Source organism: Geotrypetes seraphini, chromosome 8 (assembly GCF_902459505.1).
Source record: "Geotrypetes seraphini chromosome 8, aGeoSer1.1, whole genome shotgun sequence".
NCBI lineage: Eukaryota > Metazoa > Chordata > Amphibia > Gymnophiona > Dermophiidae > Geotrypetes > Geotrypetes seraphini.
The window spans coordinates 135,338,450-135,360,016 of NC_047091.1; the positions used below are offsets into that span (position 1 = coordinate 135,338,450).

Below are 21,567 nucleotides of genomic sequence, written 5' to 3' on the forward strand. Positions count from 1 at the left end.
CAAATTTTGAGAAGGAAGAGGGCCTAGCTGGCGGGGAAGGAGTACGGGAGGTCCGAGCCGCCAAGAAAGAGGGGGAGGCCTCGCGGGAATACCGACCCCGACCCCCAGGATCCCAGACCCCGATCCCCAGGAGGCCGCGCCGAGGGACCTCGAAGGGGTCGGGGACCGCCTATGCCCCGAGGAGCCCTTGGGGGAAGTCCCCGGGGTATGAGGAACCGAGGTCCTTCCCCTCCATCTCGGCGAGGAGTCTCCCGAACCCCTTCCCCCCGGGGTGCGGAAGAGCCTTGGATTGTCGAGGCGGAGCTCCGAGACACGTAATGTCTCACCCCCGGTCGGCGAGGAGCGACCACGTCTCCGAGGGGAAGCGCGAGAACGCTTAGGTTTCCTCGGCTGACGCCTCGTTCGAGGCCGACCCGAGGGCGAGGAGCCCCGGGGGGACCTCGAGGAAGAGGACGTGGAAGAGATCCTCCGAACCCGACGCACCTTGTCCCGAGGCCTGACACTCCTCTCAGGCTGGTCAACCGAGGTCGAGGGCAAGGTCGGGGTCGAGGATGGCCGACCCCCAGGGGCCGAAGCCGAAGGCACCGAGACCGAGGCCGCCGACGCCGGGGCAGTCGAGGCCGGAGCAGTCGAGGCCGAAGCCTGCTGCAGGTGCACGAGGGCCCCGGACAGCTCCGAGGCAATCAGCGCTCGGAGCAAGTCCTGGAAGACCGGAACCCCCATCATGGCAGGCAGGTCCGGGGCCGAGGAGTGCTCCCTGGAGGGCGACCTCGGTCTCGAGTATTCCCTCGGGGCACTGGGCTTTGCAACTCGGGGCGGGGCAGAGGACGACCCACTCGCAGTCAAGGAGCCCGAGGATAGCTTCTTCGCTGACCCTGGAGTCGAGGATGGAAGAGAGGACTTACCCAAAGCAGGCTTGGTCGGGGCAGCAGGCTTGGAGGAAGTCGAGGGTCGAGGCGAGGTCGGGGGACCGGAGGCCGAGGTCGAGGCCGGGGCCGAAGCCGAGGCCGACATCGAGGCCTTCCCCGCCGCGGGGTCCGCAGAAAAGAGCTCAACCATCCGGGCACGGCATCGGCGGAGAGCTCTAGACTGAAAAGTTGAGCACCTATCACAGGACTCGGTAGGATGCTCAGGACCCAAACACACCAAGCACCACCGGTGAGGATCGGTAATTGAGAGCAACCGATCGCAACGGGTGCACTTTTTAAAGCCCGTCAAGGGACGGGACATGGACACAAAACCCGGCCGGGAACGAACGTGGTCCCGCGGCCGCGGCTACCGGGAGCCCCCGGAGCCGAACCAAAAATGTTATTTTTTTTTTTTAACGAAAACTGAAAGAAAAGAAAAGAAATTTAAGCACAGCGACCGTGAAATAACACACAGCCGCGGTGTCAGAAGGCTAAATTCGAAGAGCACAATTTCCACAGGGCTTCTGGCTCCGCGGAAAAAACTGAACTGAGAACCACGAGGTGGGGATGCGCCCTCTAGTGGGCAAGAAGGCATGCACATGCGTGGTGCAGTGTAGCAAACTTGAAACTTCAATCAAGTTTGCTTGAAAAGCTGTCTGCGCTGGGGCTCCGTAGATGACGTCACCCACATGTGAGAATATCATGCCTGCTTGTCCTGGGATAATGCTGCTGCAGGGAACTGGTGTGGGGGAAGGGAAATGGAGGGGGAGGGAATGCTGCTTTGGACTGACAGACAGAGGGAGGAACGGAGACAGAAAGAAAAGAAGAAAGACACAGGGGCAGGGAGATACACAGAAAGACAAAGGGGCCAGGGACAGAGACAGACAGAAAGAAAGACAGCGGGAGTTGCGTCAGGAGGGGTGCGGGATGCGGTAGAGGGAACTTTTCCAATGGGTGCAACTGGGCAGCTGTTGGGAACCTCTGATCAGGGGCAGAGCAAGGTAAGTGTATCATAGGGTTAAGAAGGAGGGGGGGAGAAAAAGGAAGGGACGCCTACTGCTGGACAGGGGGAGAAGGAAAGAGGTGCTGATGGACAGGGGGGGTGAAGAAAAAGGAACGGAGGTCTAATGTTGGACAGGGGGAGAAAGAAAGAGGTGTTGCTGGACAGGGGGGAGGTAAAACAAAGGGAGAAGGGCTGCTGCTGCATAAGGAGAGCAGTGAAGGGGTGGTGGTGGACACAGTGGAGGTAAAAGGAAGGGAGAATGGACAGGGGGAGCAGGCAAGGGGTGGTGATGGACAGCCAAGGAAAAAGAAAGAAAGCGGCTAAGGAGAGAGAGAGAAAGAAATAAAGACAGACACACGCACATATATTCTAGCACCCGTTAATGTAAGACTATAAGACTAGTGTGTATATATATGTATATATATATATATATATATATATATATATATATATATATATATATATATATATATATATATATAAATAAATAAAACACTCTATTGCAGTCTTCAAAACAAATTGCAAAAATGTATCTTAAAGCACAGTTTTCATAGATACAATCCCATGGTGTACACAGTTAAGAACTCTAACTATTGAAAAAGAAGAAAAGTCCAGCCATATTCTTCATCTTGCATTTACAAAAGAGCCAATAAAAGCCCTGTTTCACCTCTAGCTTTATCAAGGTCTGCAACCTCAATTCTTCATCAGCAATCTTTATTTATCACAAAGTTCTTCACATTTTCTAAGAGATTGCACCATACAGCTCAAAACACAAGAAGAATTGGGATCACTTTTTCCAGCAGCCATATTTAAACACCTCCTCATTAAGATGATGTCATACCCCCAAGTAGATCAAAAGTAGAAAAGTCAGACTTAATGGAAGTATAAGACAATCCATTCTCAGCACACTTTCACATATCATCAAGAGCTTCTTATTCACAGACTCTGGCAAATCAAAAACAACAGCTTACTTTACTAGAATGATCAACTTTACTAGAACGATCAACATTTATTAATAATTCCCTCACTTAAAATCATTAATACATGGCAGCAATTCATTTTTTCTGTCACAGCCCCCCAAACATGGAACTCACTCCCTATCTATTTAAGGGAAGAACGTGATTTGGACAGATTTAAGAGCAAATTAAAAAGCTTTCTTTTTAAGGATGCATTTGATAAATTAGAAAGCCTGACTAGTAGCCTTATTTCAATTGCATTTCTTTACTTCTCTGAAGTACATGATCTCTCCCTTCCCAGTGTAGTTTCCCATATATGTCTTACTAGTCATTAAGCCCGTTACATTAATGGGTGCTAGAGTAGATGTCTGTCTGGTTATTTTTTTCTTTGTCTCTCTCTCCTTGGACGCTGCCTGTCTGTCTGTCATTTTTTCTGTCTGTGTCTCTCCCTATGTCCTTAGTGCCTCCTTCCTATGTCCTTAGTGCCCCTTCCTAAGTCCTTAGTGCTCCTAGTGCCTCCTTCCCATGTCCTTAGTACCCCTTCCTACATCCTTATTGCCCCCAGTACCTCCTTCCCATGTCCTTAGTGCCCCCAGTGCCTCCGTACTGTGTACTTAATGGCCCAGTGCCTCCGTACTGTGTCCTTAGTGCCCCCAGTGCCTCCTTTCTATATCATTAGTGCCCCTAGTGCCTCCTTCCCATGTACCCATCACTATCTTCCAGACTTTGTCCCCCACCCCCATGCCAGCCTGTCTGCCTGCCTCCCAACCCCCTGAGGAGCATATTTCCATTAAAAAAAACCACCCCCCTAAATCCAGCCTGCCTGCCTCCTTCCCATCCCTCTGAGCATCATATTTCCATTTAACCCCCCCCCACACACACCCCCCGAAGCCAGCCTGCCTGCCTCCTTCCCATCAAAGCAGCATGTTTAAATTTACCCCCCCACCCCGAAGCCAGCCTGCCTGCCTCCTTCCCATGTTTCCATTTAACCCCCCCGAAACCCCCGTTGACTCTCCCAGCCAACTCTCCCACCGCTAGACGGCCAGTAGAAGGACGCAAAGCAGTGTGTTTACTGTGCCTGGACGCTGCTGGAGCCGGGAGGTTTGTGTTCATCTCGCGGTGGGAGGTGCGGCTGGGAGGGTCAACGGGGGTTTCGGGTGTGCTGGGTAGGGTCGGTGCCGGGGAGGGGGGGTTGTCACGGTGTGTTACCTGCTGTGAGTGAGGCCAGAGCCGGGAAGCCCGCTGCGAGAGAGATGCATGGTAAGCGCGCATGCGCACTCTTGTGGCCACAGCCCGACAGATCAGGACTCAGGGAACACGGGGTAAGAGTGTGCATGCGCGCTTAGCATTTTATTATTATAGATTTACTGTCAAACAATTTGTATTTCTCTTCCCTCTTGTTTTAATATGTTTTTAATATTAGTTTTTAATAATGTCTCCTATTCCTCAATCTTATCTGAAACCAGCCTGAACTTCAGGTAGTTCTTGCTCAATGTTTTCCAATGTATGATTGTAGCCTTTGTTGTATTATTTTCAGCAATATTTTGCTGGTGTGTGAAATTAATGCAATTATTCTGTAGCTGTCCTTGGTGTCACCTTTCTTCGGTATAGATATGAACAGTGATTTTCTCCAATCGGTTTGCCATGTTTTTTCCTTCTAAATCTGTTGACACAGATTTATATAAAAGTCATTAAATAAATTAAATGTTTTAAAATTCATACCGAGATAAACTGGACAAGGAGGAAGCAGCAGGTAAGAAGTTGGATCACTGATTCTTGCTGACTGGAGGGGAGTGGATGAAGGGATACTACTGGAGGGCAGCCACAACTCTTAATTCTCCTGCTCCCTTTTCAGCCAACAGCTAACACGCAAAACTGCCTCAGGCGCTACTGATTTACTAAAGTAGCCTCTCCTACAGAGCAGGGCCGTAGGTACCTACTTAGTTTACCTATTTAATCGTGCCCTCATTGCAAGTAAGGCTCACGGGAGGCAATACCACTGTACAGGAGCACACACTCTATCCCAGCGCCGGGTACCTCTTTGTCACGCGCCTGTTGTTTATTCCAGCCTCCAGCGCACGCGCTTCCATCCTCCCCACGCAGTCAGGCGCGCGCCCCTTGTTGTGGCTGCAAAAGAATCAAAAAACACCACAGCTTTCCAAGACCACGCCCCTTTCCATTTTGCTCCCGCCCAGCAGTGCTCACCCAATTGGTCTCATAACCTTTTTTCATTAGTCGGCAACTGGATTTACCAATCAGAGTTGGAATTCTTATTCCCCCCCCTTGTTATTTTGTAATGGCACGTGCTCCCTCCCTTTACGTCTCGCGCGTTGTCTGGTACAAGCTGCTCGATTTCCCCGGCCGTTCGCTATCCGTCTTCCCTCCTCTTTAGCAAAAAAACATCCTTTGTTTCGAGGCGCCCAAGGTCCGGGATTGGCCCTGGCTGTCTTGCGCGCGCCGCCCATTGGATGCGGGTAGGCGCTGACGGCAGCAGCGGCACCCGGTCATTGGCCCGGCCGGCTGGGCCGTGAAAGTTGTCCAGTAACCGCCGTTTGCACCCTGAAGCCGCAGCCGCAAACTGAGGCACAGAAGAAAGGGAAGGCTAGCGGAGCGCGGGGAGAATGTATCGCGCGGTACCGGTCCCCGAGGGAAGGGACGGCCCGCGGAGCCCGGCGGCCAGTTTATGACGGCGGAGGAAAGCGGCGCAGAGCCGGGACGTGACGGCCGCAGGTTGGGGCTTTCTTTTCTCCTGACGGAAAGGGTTTCAGCAAGGCCACGGGAGGGGGATGATGAATGAGCGGGCGGGAGACCCCGGGGCCCCCTCCGGCCTCGTTACTCCGCGCTGCTCCCTTAATGAGCTTCTGAGGAGGGCGGCGGGGACACAACAGCGCAGTGAGTAACCATATTTATCTGGCCCACCGTACTCGTCCAGGGCAGAAGATGCTGTGCCCAGACAGATGCGGGAATGGGGGTGGGTGTACCGGACAAGGGATAGGTTGTATTCGGGGATCGGGCTGATAAGGTAGATGCTGGGGGTATTATACTCCGGAAAGGAGCAATTGCGGGTAGAGAAGATAGGGGCTTGACAATGGGGAAAGGGGCAGGTGTGGGTAGAGAATAAGGGCAGCCCAGCGTTTCGCTTCCCACAATTCAGCAACTGGGAAGTTTGTTGTGTGTGTGTGTATGTATGTGGGTAGAGGTTGTTTTTCTCCCCTCTTTCTTCTAAAAGAGATGTTCTCTTCCCCTGGGGGAAAGTTGAATAATTGGGGTAACAGGAATAGGAAGGTACATGCAAGGGCTGTGACAAGGATTGGGTAAGCAATACGATTGCCGCCAATCAAGGCAAAGGAAACTGAGTATGGAAACATACAAGCCCTATTGGGGAGGGGGGCACCAAAAGCAACCCTTGCTCTGGACATTTTGATCAGCAGTGGCACTGGGTGAAGGAATGGTGGGGTGGTGAGAGAAGGGGTGTCGCCGTAGTTGTGGTAGGCTTGGTGTGTGTTACACGTGGGGAGGGAGAAGCTTGCAAACAGTTCAATTAATTTCTTTGTCTTTTATGGGATGTGTTACGGAACATAGGAGGTAGCGAACGTGTAGGAGCTTATGGACACCGATTTCAAAATGAAAAGAAAAACGAATCTTGTCTGTTTTTAATACTACTGCTTTATGGGCAACGTGTAAGTGTTCTCTAGGCACTGCAAAACATGGCCTATACCAAAAGGACTTTATTTGCAACTGTACCTTCCACTCAAGGTCTTGAGCTAAAGTGTATGCAGGCGTTTCTTCCCTGATATTTTGGTTTTGTCTTAGTTCTAAACCATTGCATAAGAGAATGATTTTAGAACCCCCCCCCCCCATTTTGATCCCGCAGTTCTGTATAATTTTTCACTCTCTACTGTGTGGGCTGGTTGTTGAGTCAGTCTATTTTTAGATCTTACCAATATACATAATCTCAAAGTTGCCCTGATTTTCTAACTGTATGCTTACTATTTCTGGCAGAGTTTGGGTTTGTAAACCTGGTCGGTGCTCTTCTATTATCGTGATGCAGGGATGTTATCAGCTCCGTAATAAACTTGTTTTAAGTCGGATTTCCTTGAGGGAAATAATAGGCTGAAAGATGATTCTTTAAAGTTTCAGAGCAGGGTAGAATTTTGCAGATAGAATTAGCCGAAAATGAGGATTTTTCCTGATACATTAACAGGCCGCCGTTCTTCCTTTTTTGCTATAAGGACAAACTCTAATTTGATTTGCTAAATGATTCACTGCCCTTTCTTGGTAAATTAAGGATTATTTTATAATTCATAATGTCCTGTTATATGGATATGGCTTTTTCAATATCAATTAAAATGTGATGTCTTTGAGGCTGCTAGATTTAAGCCTTTTGTTTGCTGACTACTAAACAATGTCCGTAGATAAATATATTCGTGGGTCGTAAATTGGACCACGGGATTTCCGACAACTTGCTTCTTCATGCAGCAATTAGTTAAAGAACCAGAGTATCGACTTGTACCAAGTAGCCGCGGGGGTTTCGAAAGCTTTTGGTTTTTCACAAGGTAAGATGTTTATTTTTTTAAAAGATTGTAAACGTTTGAAAGTAGCTTAGTCGTATTATTGTTGGAATAATTAAGCATGCAATTGGTATGAAGATAGATATAATTCTACTGAAAATATTAGCCATTTTAAGAATGGGATGCATTTTTAAAGACCCTGGGCTAGGGATCAAGTGACAGAACGGTAAAATAGAACCGTGAACCTAGATTTTTATTTTATTTTATTTTTTTGTAGATATGTGGTGGTGCATTATAGCAGAGGCCACATTTAAATGTCACACTCTTAGGGGATAGTGTTCTGTTCTGCACATGCTCAACGTGCTTCAAGGCAGTGTTTGTTTACACATCCGGGAGCGGATATAGGACCGCCCATACTGTTTTTTGATTGGTTCTCCGATAATACTTGGCCAACAAATTCAGCCCCCTTAAAAGAAGAATCAAGTAAAACTGGCTAAAAGTTGTGGATTCGTGCAGTTTAGCACCAGTCTCTAATTTTCGTATGAAAACATTTAGCACGGCTTGGTATTTCCGATAATGTAGTAAATAATGTGTTTCTTAAGCATCCAGTTGTCAATATTTTTTCGTGGTATAGACTAAGAAATAGTAATTTTATGTAAATGATTGTCATTGGGTTAGATTTTTAGGGTATAGTTTGCATGGTTTTAAAGAGTTTATAATTTAAAAACTAGGGGACACCATGAAGTTACAGGAAAATACTTTTAAAATCAATAGGAGGAAATATTTTTTCACTCAATAGTTAAGCTCTGGAATGTGTTGCCACAGGTTGGGCTGAGAGCAGTTAATGTAACTGATTTTAAGAAAAGTTTGGACAATTTCCTGGAGGAAAAGTCCATAGTCTGTTATTGAGACAGACATGGAGGAAGCCACTGCTTGCCCTGGATGGTAGCATGGAATGTTGTTACAATTTGGGGTTTTGCTAGGTACTACTGTGTTTCCCCGAAAATAAGACAGTGTCTTGTATTCATTTTGGGCCCAAAAAATGCACTAGATCTTATTTTTGGGTAAGGCTTATTTTTTTTTCATATACATGATCATCTCGTCAACGCAATGTGCGGTGGGGGCGAACAGAATGCTAGGAATGATAAAGAAGGGGATTATGAACAGATTGGAGAAGGTTATCATGCCGCTGTACCAGACCATGGTGCGCCCTCACCTGGAGTACTGCGTACATGTCTTTCTTTAGGTTCCAATGCAGACCAAGGCTTGTCTGAAGTGGTGAGGTGTCTACTCTTAGATCTTTTTTTTGTGTATAATATTTCTTTATTGAGCAAAATCAACAACATACAGAAGAAGAAGAGACAAAAACACATCCGCACCTCCCAAGTAAGCTCTGAAACAAGACAAACGGTTAACACAAAAGCAATAATACAGGAGAGAGCCGATGTGAAGAGGCCAGAGATTGCCCAATACAGGATTTTACCATAACCCCCCTCTAAAACCCAAACCCTCAACCCCCAATCCTCCCAAATTCACCCCCACTCATGTGGTTAGATGGGAAAACAAAGAGAAAAAGAAAGAATTCAGAATAATGAAAGTAAGAAAAGAGAAAAAGGCTAAAGTGGACAGCACATCAGGGTAAACAGCACCCAACCCCTGACAAGAACACCACAGCCCAAGATATTAGTAATTCAGCAACATACTCCGCTCCCGGTGCGGGAGAGACAACCAATACCCCTCCCACACATCCTGAAATTTAGTCTACCGGCTCTCATCATGCATCCCCACTACCCTGCGCTCCAGGAGCGCCAAGTCGTAAAGTGATAAATGCCACTGAGAGAAGGAGGGAGCATGGGGAGCCCGCCAGGAAACCAGAATGGCTTTCTTAGCTAAAAGGAGAGCCTTGAATACCAACAGTCGCTGCCCAACAGAGCAGTGGGAAAGAGGACTATAGAAGGGGTGCATGCAGGCAACGAAGGAGAGAAGGAGGACAAAAAGGTCCACACTTGCAGCCAGAAGGCCCGTATCCGGGGGCAATCCCAGAACATATGCCCCAGGGTAGCAGAACTCACAGGGCACTTGGGGCAACAAGCATGATCGGCAAAGCCGGCTCGATAAGCCCTCTGCGGGGAAATGTACGTTCTATGAAGGAATTTATATTCTTGCTCCCTGTGGAGCATATTTAAGGAGAGAGCACGCAAGAAGACAAAACAATGAGAAATCAAGGAGGACGGGATAGTGCACCCTAGATCAGCGCTCCATGCCCCAGCTAACAGATCAGCTCACTCAGTCGACAACGGAGACAACAACGCGGTTACAAAGTAACAGAGACGCGGAGCCGGATCCTCCCACAAACCTAAACTCAAACCAAGACTCCTTGCCACCGAAGCACGCAAGGATGCCTCTCCGAGACTACTAATATAATGGCGAACTTGCAAATAACCAAAGGCATCCACTCGATCCAAACCATAGACAGACGCCAACTCAGTAGGAGAGAGAAGAATCCCCCTGTCAGTAAGCACATCCCCCACTCTACGTACCCCATGCGCATGCCAAAGCTGGAAGACTCGATTTTCACTACTAGGACGAAACTGCACGTTTCCCACAAAGGGCAACATTGGGGTTACACTATAATTGACCCCCAAGTGTTTACAAAGCAGTTTCCAGATACGTCTCATATAAGACCACACCACGTGCCCCCTCTGAAAGGAGTCTAACCGGGCCGAAGGGGCATGCAACAAGAACAATTCATAGACATGGGACAAGAAGTCCCTGTCCACGGAAAAAGTCAGAAAGGAGGAACTCTCCAGACACCAATCCCGAATCTGGGGTAAGCCACAAGCCAAGTTATAAGCTCGAAGGTCTAAAAGACCGAAACCCCCCTGCACCTCCGACATCATCAGAACGCGAAGGGGCAAACGAGGCCTCCATCCCCGCCACAGAAAGATCCGCAGGGCACGGTACAGCTCCTCCAAATCCCTGCGTCGCAACCAGATCGGTAGAGTCTGCAGCAGATAGAGCCACCGTGGCACAATCATCATATTGTATAAAAAGACACGACCCGCAAGGCACCCCATAAGCGCAGGCTCTCGACAGAGGACCGAAGCAGAGGCCGGACATTAAGCTCATAAAGGCGCGCCAAAGAGGTAGGTATAAGAACACCCAAATATTTCACCTGTGACGAAGCCTCCTTCAGAGGGAAGTCCGACCACAGGTGAGAGATGCGTAGATGAAGACTTAGACACATTGAGTTTAAGACCCGAAAGCTCCCCAAACTTCCGAAACAACTCTAACAGTAAAGAAAGGTGCGAGACCGGATCAGTCAAAAGAATCATAATGTCATCTGCAAAAGCCAAACTACGCAGAGAAGAATCTCTCATCTCCACAACCGCGAGCAAGGGATGAGTGCGAATACAAAGTAATAGGGGTTCCAAAATAAAATATAAAGCAAAGGGGACAAGGGGCAACCCTGCCGAGTACCCCACCGCAAGGAAAAGACCGGAGAAGCTATCCTGTTGACCAGCACAGCAGCCTCGGGATTAGAATATAGAGCACAAAGAGCTCTCATATAAAATCCATCTACCCCGTATCGGAGTAGCAACGGGAAGAGGAAGGCCAACTCAACCCGATCAAAGGCCTTTTCGGAGTCAAAACTAATAGCCAATGCGGGCTGCCGTCGAGAATCACAATGAGCTAAAGCAAGCAAGAGCTTCCGAACATTATGACCTGCCTGACGACCCTTCACAAAACCCACCTGGTGTACACCCACCAGGGAAGGGACAAGCGGGGCCAACCGGTTAGCCAGTATCCGGGCTAATATTTTAAGATCAATGTTGATAAGCGAAATGGGCCAATAAGACTCCACCAAAAGAGGGTCCTTACCCGGTTTAGGCAGTACAGTTATCAACGCCTGATTTGAACCAGGAGGAAAGGAACCACCATCCACTGCCCGTTCATAATACCGTCTCAACGGATCAGCCACAAACACCTGCAAGAGGCGATAAAATTCCCCGCCGAAGCCATCCGGACCCGGAGATTTACAGAGAGGTAAGGTTTTAATAACCCCCAAGACCTCCTCCCTGGTAATAGGGGAGACCAAACTCGCTCTGTCGGTGTCCGAGAGCTGGGGCAAGGGTAGCGAGTCTAAATATGCCTGAATCGAAGATTCCTGGTCCACCACCTCCGCCTTATAAAGAGAGCTATAAAAGGTGACAAAAAGCTTTTCAAGTTGAGGCTGAGCTGTAACCAGCTGAGCTGTAACCAGCTGCCCCCCGGTGTCCTTAAGAGAGGTGATGGAGGAGGAACCCCTCCGCGCCCTAGTCAGTTGGGCCAACATTCTGCCCGGGTGATTACCAAACCTATGAAGGCGATATTTATAATAAAAGAGCGATTTGTGTGCTCTTTCATGCAGGAGGGCATGGAGCGCTGCCTGAGCCACCTGAAACTCACGTTTATGGGATAGAGTTGGGGAATGCAATACTAAAAAGCCTGCTCTCCCGCACTCTGCGCTCGAGAGCCAGAATCTTTGCCGCCAACATTTTCTTCCGGCGGGCACAATAGGCCAACACAGCCCCAAGGAGCACCACCTTAGCGGCCTCCCAAAAAAGAGCTCCATCACCCGCATGCACCCCATTGAATTCCACATACTCCCGCCACTGCAGCTCTAAATACCGTTTGAAATCAGGGTCAGAGTAGAGCGCTACCGGAAAACGCCAGCGCCCACCCCCAGCAGGAGGTCCATCAGCAAGACTGACATCCATCCATACCATAGTATGACCAATACCCCAATCTCAGCCTGATTAACTGCGTAGAAGGAGGAATGGGAGAGAAAGACATAGTCTATTCTAGAAGAGGAATCATGTACTTTGGAAGTATGAGTAAAATCCCTCTCTCCAGGATGGAGCGTTCTCCAGACATCTACCACATCCAAAACCTGCATCCAAGCATTCAGCCCAGATGACTGAAAGGTCCCCCTGGAAGAATCCAGAACAGGATCCAGGATAGAGTTAAAATCCCCCAGGAATATTTTGTGGGTCCCAGGTAGCGGAGTCAAGGACAGAGGTACCCCCAAGAGCTTTTTATAAAAGGACCGCTGAGCAGTGTTGGGAGCATACACTGACATCAAAAGAACAGGGCGCTGATACAACGTACCCTGAACCAGTACATAGTGACCCTCCGGATCCGAAATGACCCGGGACTGAACAAAAGGTACAGACCTATGAAGCAGCAAAGCCACCCCGGCCTTAGCCTTAGAAGATGAAGCAGAATAATATTGCCCCACCCAGGACTGTCTCAACTTACCATGTTCCTTCTCGGAAAGCTTAGTCTCCTGCAGTCCCACTATATCTGCCTGATGTCGAGCTAAATGCTGCAAAATCTTTGTTCTCTTTATCGGAGAGTTAATGCCAGACACATTCCACGTCACACAGCGCACTCCCCGTTTAGGTGTCATTCAGAGAAAAAACCAAAAAGGTCCGCAAAACAAAAGAGTAGAGAACTCCTGCCGAGAGTCCCAGCCCACCTCCCGGCAGTCACACATCCAGCACACACACAAACGCATCCCACCAATAACCACACAGATCCAGACCCCCCACCCCTCCATCCACTATCCCTCACCAACCCCAACTCCCCCCTCCTAATCCCCTACAGGCCCACACAAGACCAGACCCTCCTCCCTCCCCCCCAACCCCCACACCCAAGCCCAGCTCCCCCCTCCCAGTTCCCCCCTGACACCACTCCAGAAGAGGGTACACCAAAGGGCCCAAAGTCCCTCCCCCCTTCAGCCTCCCAGACAGAGACCAAGCAGCAAAAAGCAAGAAGAAGAAGAGAAGAGCCAAGGGGCAAACATTGGGGACAAGAGCAGCACCCCAGGTGAAAAGAGCATAGAAAAAAAAAAGAAGACGCAGAATCCCATCATGGCATGAGCCAACAATAAACTGGAACAAAGAGCAATAAAACAGTGACCATAACAAACAAAAGTGACCCCAGAAAGGTATAACCATAATAAAATGAACCAGCGTGTCTCAATGGGAACACCTCCTGCTCCCCATGGGTGTTCCCCCACTCATATCAAAAAGAAACCACAAGACACAATCAGAGTCCATCAAGTGCTTGGCTCCAGATCAGGATACCACTTAAGAACTTGCGCCCGGGCAGCATCACTAGTCTCAAAGAGAAATAGTTGACCATCATGGAGCACCCGGAGCTTGGCAGGAAATTGCAAAGTGAAGCGCAGCTTTTTCTCAGTGAGTTGCTTGCAGACAGTCGAAAAGCCCCGACGGAGAGATGCCACCTGTGCAGAATAGTCCTGGAAGATCAGGATACGCTGGTTCTGGAACTGTAAGTCCTTTTTTTGACGATAAGTACGGAGTAGAAGATCTTTGATAGCAAAATTGAGGATACGGAGGATCACCACTCGCGGCCTGGTCATGTCCTCCTGCCTCCTGCCCAAACGGTGCACTCTTTTGATACGCAGGGGGCCCAGGCCCTGCGTAGCCAGCAGCTCCTTCGTCAGCCATGCTTCCAGTGTAGTCAGTAGGTCTCCATCCGATACTGTTTCTGGGACCTCCACCAGGCGCAAATTGTTCCGTCTGGAGCGGTTCTCCAGATCTTCCAGCTTCTCCTCACATTGCCCCACTTTGCGCTGTAGGTGCTGGATCTCCGCCTGCATTGTGGTGAGGGAGTCCTCCGCGGTGCTGACCCGCTGCTCAACCTCGGAGACACGCGTGTTAAACTCCGCCACCGTCGTGGAAAGAGTCGCCAAGGATTCTTGCACTTTATCTAAGCGTGTTCCCAGCGCTAGCACTACTGCCTCTGTGAGGCGCGTGATCATATCCGCCCAAGCTCGCCATTTTTCCTTCCATGCTTGGCCCCAATTTCGTGTGCTCACGCTCTTTTCTACCTGCCTTCGCGGCCATATCCACACTCCCTTTTTGCAGGAATTTTTCCATAAAGCCCCAAGGAAACAGGAGGAAACGCTCGATCGTGGATATATTTGCTGAATATGGTTCAGGGAGGCCAAAACAGGGGAAGAACAGCGGAGCTCAAGGAAAACGCGCCTTCTCTGCTCTCTGCACGGCCATGCCCCCCTCCTTTTAGATCTTTTAAATCCTTGGCATGATCCTCTGCAGGAAATGTTGCCGTTACTTCTGGACTATTAGAGACGATTTTCAGTGGCGTACCTAGTGAAGTGTTCTCCCCAGGGCTTTTTAACCGGGCGGTCCGCCCAGCTAATTTAGATTACCGCCCAGCTGTCATCTATCAGGAATCCTGCTGTTGCTGCCGCTCAACATAAAAAAATTCCCCCAAAATACCATCTCTCACTGGCTTGGAGATGCGAACTCATGCTTCGGGGCTATAAGGTATGCGTGCCGGCTTCCCTACGAAACCGGAAGTTACGTCCCAGGGCAGGGGGGAAGCCGGCACGCACACCTTAGAACCCCGAAGCATGAGTTCGCTACGGGCTAAGGCAGGAGACAGGCAGGAAACTGGTTAACGACGGATGGAAACTTACAACTTGCTTTTGGCCTTTCTCACTGCCAGGTCCTGCCTACTTTCTGTTTCCGCGAAGGCAGGACCCGGCAACGAGGAAGGCCCGAAGCAAGTTGTAAGTTTTCATCCGTCGCTGACCTATGCCTAATGACGCAAAAAAAGTCACGGCGCAAGGGAAGCCTTCCCTTCTCTCGCTTGGAAACTTCACCGCAGCGCAGGATGCCTATGGTGCAGGACAGGACACTGAACAAATCAGACCTCGCACTCTCTACCACACTGTCCCACACCTATGTTGTAGCGAACAAGGAACCTCCGGGAGCTCGAGTAGGTGACATCATTGTGCGAGGGGGTTGCCGGTAGTAGAAGTCAGGTGGACTGGTCTGGCCTTGTACTTATAGGGGTGTGAGTGACATATTACTCCATGATTGATATGACTGATTACTAGGTTTCAAAGGGCCAAAATTCATTTGTGGATATATTTTGATATTATTTTATATTTAATAATTTGTTACTGGAAAAAATGTGCAGGTACAGTAGTACTGTGGTATTTTTTTCTCCCCAGGATTTGAAGTTACTGTAAAGTTATTTAAAGTTTGTTTAGTTCTTGTTAGCATAGTAATTGTGAATCATTTCTAACCAAAATTTGTATGTCTACTCAGTAAACAGGGATGTTCAAGATGCTGAGTGCACAAAAAAAAAAAAAGAGGGAGAGAAAACTTAAAAAATGGTGAACTTGTGTCATATGAATATAAAGGAGTGAAAAAGCTAATATAAGGGGCCTGTATGCAAAAACTTAAATAGCTATGTGTAGAAAATAGCTCGGTTTGCATCTTGGAGATAAGGATTTTTAAAATTGAAAATGCAAAATTATGCCAAAATTTCTGGGATGCGGTTATTCGTCCCCCTTCCTCCCAGCAGGTCTACCATCTCTCCTCCCACACTAGGTCCAGTTAGTGGAATGCTTTTTTGTTTGGGGGGCCCAAAAGCACTGCCCAGGCTCCACCCCAGACCCAGCCGCCATACTAATAATAGTACTAATTGTAAATGCCATTTCTTCCATTCATTTTTCACATACACACAATATAATCTTATTAATAATACATAATGGTAACCACAAAATTAAACTACACAAAGCACACTCTTTTACCCCTCCCCACTTTGCACAGCATTTCTTCCTCTCTCCTCCACCCCCATGTGCTATGTCCACCATCTCTCTCTCATTCCTTCCCTTGCTGTAAAGGGAGTGAAGAAAGAAAGATAGAGGGATCCAGGATATATCGCTCCAACTCCTTCTACTGCCACATCCAACATTTTTCCCTCTCTCATCTCCCCAGGACTGTGTGCAGCATCTTTTACCCCTGTCCACCAGCCCCATGCCCAACATTTCTCCTTCTATTACCTCTCTCCAGAACCATGCGACATCTCTTCCTCCATTCCCTCCACCACCAGGTCCAACATTCTTCTCTCTTGCATCTGTCCCACTGTTCCCTCTCCAACACCACATCCAACATTTCTCCCTCTCATCTTTCTCTACCTTACTCCTCTCCCACCAACATGCCCAACATTCTCTTTCTTCCTTTCCCCATGTACACCATTTCTTTCCCTCACACCCATGCTCAACAATTTTCCCTTTCTATTCCCTCCTCCACCTCAGCATCTCTTTCCTTCTATCCTTCCATGCTATGTCCCCAAGTTCATGCCCCCTCCCTCCTTTCTTACTGACATTTTCTCTGCGTACAGTGTGCTTTGTGTTTTTTAAAATTTTATTGTTGGTAGATTATTTTGACTTGGTCATTTTAAAAGTAGCTCGCAAGCCAAAAAAGTGTGGGCACACCTGCTGTAGAACCATTTCTTATATGACTGGATGAACTATATTTATCTTTTTTTTGTTAGTTGTTTAAATTCATGCAGAAATAAATGGCTAGATTGAACCTAATGACTTCATTAACGTCTTTCCCTTTTTTAAACCTCTATACCATTTGAAAGAGGGCAAATATCTAATTATTCCCATCTAGAATTGGATACTTCTTAAATTTAGTAAAAATATTCTGGCACAAGTGTCAAATCTTAAAAAAGGAAATCATATTGAGCATTGGAAAATAATAATAAACTAATAAAAAATAGTACACATTTAGGGCTCCTTTTACTAAGTTGCGATAGTGGTTTTAGGGTGTGCTTAGCGCACGCAGAATTACCACGTGCACTAGATGCTAACGCCAGCATTGAGCTGGCTTTAGTTTTCTCGCTTAGCGCGGGGGTTTGCGTGTGCTAAAAATGCTAGCGCACCTTAGTAAAAAAGGGGGTTCATTTTTCCCACCCCACCCGGCTACTTTTTCATGCCACCCGGCTGGTAAAAATTTCTGGGGAGAACACTGTAGGGTATATAACACCCTGGGATGATCTTTTTTTTTTTAACACCTCTCCCCCATATAAAAGGGGATCGCAGGAGCACCCCCTAGGAGCTGTACCTATATAGTTTTCCAATTCTTTCATTATGTAAGATTGTATTGTTGACTTTGATTGTAACCTCTTCGCTGACAGGTTGTTCACCCACTCCAAGGTAGGAAGAACAAGAGGGCACTCTCTAAAGTTGAAAGGGGATAGATTCCATTCAAACATAAGGAAGTTCTTCACCCAGAGAGTGGTAGAAAACTGGAATGCTCTTCCAGAGTCTGTCATAGGGGAAAACACCCTCCAGGGATTCAAGACAAAGTTAGACAAGTTCCTGCTAAACAAGAACGTACACTGATATGGCTAGTCTCAGTAAGGGCGCTGGTCTTTGACCAGAGGGCCGCCGCATGAGCGGACTGCTGGGCATGATGGACTGCTGGTCTGACCCAGCAGTGGCAATTCTTATGTTCTCCCTTCTTCTCCTTCACCCCAATTCTTCCTCTTTCTTTTCCCCCACATGTGCAACATCTTTCCTCCCCTCTCACCCATCCCCTTCTGCCTTCCCTCTGCAGCATCTTTCTATCCCTCCATCCCCCTGTGCTGCAAAACCATTGCCCAGCTTCTATCATTCCCTCCCTCCCATCCCTTGTGCAGCAGAACCCTTGAGCACCTGTCCCCGCTGCGCAGCTGAACCCCCGTTGACCCTCCATCCTTCCCTCCTATCTGAATCCCGCTGACCACAAGCCATAAATACCTTCCTCCAGAGCAGCGTTGGGCCAGCAGCACTCTAAACTGGCTGCTTCGGGGCCTTCCGTGTGCTGCGTTACTGATGATAATAATAATAACAGCTTATATACCGCAATACCGTGAAGTTCTATGCGGTTTACAGAAGATTAAGCAAAGGTAACAAAATGAAATTGACTTTAAGAGGGAAGGAAGAAAGAGAATTAATAGGACAGGAAATTCATTGTTGAGGAGAGAGTGATCAAAAGGACAAGTTAATCGCTATAGAGGGGAGAGAGAAGAGAGGATAAATCAGTTGTCTAGATGCTTTAGGAACAAGTGTGTTTTTAGACATTTCCTAAATTCCCCATAAGTAGTGGGCAAAAGCAATTGTTCTAGGTCTTTACCCCATGATGCTGCTTGGTGTGAGAGAATGTGTTCATGGTGTTTTTTCAGTTTACAACCTCGGACTGGGGGGGAAACGAAATTGGAATGTGAGCTTCTCTTGTGTCTGTTGCCTGAGAAGAAGAAAAGGTCAGTTATGTATTTAGGGGCAAGTCCGTGTAGTGCTTTAAAGCAGAAGCAGGCAAATTTAAACTTTACGTGCGCCGCCATTGGCAGCCAATGCAGCTGCCGGTAGTAGGGTGTCACGTGGTCAAACTTCCTCAGCCCAAAGATCAGTCTGACTGCTGCATTTTGCATCAATTGTAAACGTTGCATATTCTTTTGGGAAATTGCTAAATAAGCGATGTTACAGTAGTCAAGTAGACTTAGTACAAGGGATTGGACTAGGGTTCTGAATGCCGATGTATCGAAGTAAGCTTTAATGGATCTGAGTTTCCAGAGAGTAAAGAATCCCTTTCTGATTAAGGAGTCTACCTGGTCTTTCATGGTTAGGCATTGATCCAAAGTTACACCTAGTATCTTAATGGTGGGCTGGATAGGGTAACTAAGTTTATTGATACATAGTGGTGATTTGGTGTCAAGCGGATGTGACGAAGCAACGAAGAAAGTTGTTTTTTCTGAATTAAGTTTATGCCTAAAGTTTGTCATCCAGTGTTCCATCATGTTTATGGCTTCCGAAGCTTTGGGAATAGTTTCAGAGACAGAATTAGCGAATGGGATGATAATCATAGTCATCTGCATAACTAAATAGTTTTATTCCCAGCTGGGTTAGCTGCGTGCCCAGTGAGGACATATAGACGTTGAAGAACAATGGAGATAGTGGAGACCCTTGTGGCACACCGGATGGATTGCTCCAGGTGTTTGAAAGCTCATAATTAAAACGTACCTGATAAGTGCGGGATATAAGGAAGCCACGGAACCAGTTCAGCACCTCATCCCTGATACCAATGGCGTCTAGGCATTGCAGCAGTTTCTCGTGGTCTACTAGATCAAAGGCAGAACTCATATCGAATTGCATAACCAGGGCATTAATGCCCTTACTAAACAGTAGGCGCAGATTGTCTAAGATAGCCGCAATTACTGTCTCAGTACTGAATAACGGTCTAAAACCGGATTGAGTTTCATGTAGGAGAGAGAACTGATCAAGATAATCCATCAGTTGGATGTGTACCAATCCCTCCATTATTTTTACAATAATCCCTCCATTATTTTTACAATAAACGGAATGGATGCTACCGGTCTGTAGTTGGATATTAGGGCTGAAGATTCTTTTCGATTTTTTAGAATTAGGGTTATTATTATGTGACCATTATTTAGAGAGAAACTTCCCAGTTTTTAGGTTGTGAGCCAAGTATTGCATCAGCGATAGTTTAAATTCTAAAGGTGCCGCTTTCATGATTTCTGGGGGGCATGAGTCCAGAACGCAATAGGATTTAGAGTATTTGTTATATAGTCGGGTGTAATTATTCCACTCTAAATCTTGAAAGGAACTCCAGATCATGTCTGCCGGTATATCATTTCCTTGGATGAGAGCTATTTGATGATCACTAAGGTCGTTAGTTGAACAATGGATTCTAAGGTTTTTAATTTTTGAATCGAAGTACAGTGCTAAGTCATCAATGATGCAGCAGAGGGAATTCCCTGACGAGAAGGCCGTGAAGCAACCTGTTCAGAGTGCTGCTGGTCTGATGCTGCCCTGTAGGAAGGTATTTATGGCTCGCGGTCGGCAGGGTTCGGATGGGAGGGGTTAGTGGGGGTTCAGCGGTTCGGTTGCATGGCAGGGGGGGGGGAAGCGCTGCTGCCGGCAAATCCAGGGACTAGGGCTTATTTTTGGTGTAGGGCTTATAATAAGACCTACCCCAAAAATCATGCTAGAGCTTATTTTCAGGAACCACGGTAGAAGACAAGTTACTAGGTTAGATGGGACCATTGGTCTGATCCAGAAAGGCTATTCTTATGTTCTTATAAGACTATAACTATTGTCCAAATCCACCAGCCATATTTTTAATTATTATTAGGTCAAAGGAGATGTAAAAGGATGTTTAAAGATACAAGAATGCATGATTATAACACATCAAAATTTACCATGTTTGACTTAACAGAACGTTCAGATGTAGTTTTAATTATTGTTATTTGAAATGTGTGTTCTATTTGTTAGAGCTTGATATTCAACCAGCTGCAGGCAGTGCTTTGTCTGTCCATTGCTAGCATTCAACTTGGATATTCATGCCAGGCTGTTTCTAGCAACCAGCACTGAATATCCATTTTCATTTTGATTGTGGCAACTTAACCGGTTAAGCCAATATTTAGAGCTAACAATTGAAGCGCTTAGTAATTAAATAGGCCTGCTGTTTTGTGGCCTATTTTAACTGCTAAACATAGCCAGTTTGGCACTAAATATCTGCACCTAACCAGCTGTGTTGCACCATATAGCTAGTTAGGGGCTGATTCTATAAATGAGTTTATCCCAGTTCAAGCAGGCAGCATATTCTCAACATGTGGGTGACGTCATCCATGGAGCCCCGCAGCAGATAGCCTCGCAAGCAGACTTGCTTAAAGATCTTTTAAGAGCTCGCGAGTGCTGCACCGCACATGCGCGAGTGCCTTCCTGCCCGAGTCAGGGTATATGTCTCCTCAGTTCTTAGTTTTCCGTGGAGCCAAAAAGCCCTGTTTCTACAGCTCTGCCATTTCTTCAAGTTGCCTTCTTGCACTGCGGCTTTATTGCTTTTCATCAGCCTATTGAAGGGAAACCTCTCTCTGCTCATCCTGTGGTTTCTAGATTTATGAAAGGACTTTTCAATGTCAATCCACCTCTCAAGCCGTCTCCGGTGGTTTGGGACCTCAATCTGGTTCTTACTCATTTGATGAAACCTCTATTCGAACCAATAGATTCGGCTCATCTACTATAATAAAACGCTAAGTGCGCATGTGCACTCCTACCTGCGTGATCCGTATGTCCATGGCAGGCAGGAATGCACATGCGCGCTTAGCAGTGCCAGTGGCCGGAAAAGAAATTGCAAAGCGCCGGCCTCCCTGCTCTCCAGCTCCTTCAGGAATCGAAGTGGCAGTCCTCCATCCAGTCCACCAAAGTGGCTCTTCTGTCTACTCTACTCTTCAAAAAAGCCTGCTGATGTTCGTGGTCGGCTGCAGCGAATCTCGCAGGCCGCTCTGTACCTCGG

The 21,567-nt window shown here is 47.6% G+C and overlaps 1 protein-coding gene across 5 annotated transcripts in view; it reads left to right on the top strand.

Moving 5' to 3' along the window:
- Positions 1–5,117: 5,117 nt before the first annotated feature.
- Positions 5,118–21,567, top strand: part of YPEL1 (yippee like 1) — a 159,029-nt gene continuing 142,579 nt past the window's right edge. Inside the window, exons 1-2 of one of the 5 annotated variants that reach the window (XM_033956880.1) lie at positions 5,118–5,759; positions 7,283–7,423. The gene's annotated coding sequence lies outside the window, so the exon portion shown is untranslated. Of the gene's footprint in view, positions 5,760–5,798; positions 7,424–21,567 lie in introns of those variants that run through there. The other 4 variants (XM_033956877.1, XM_033956879.1, XM_033956881.1 and 1 more) reach the window with 4 other exon arrangements.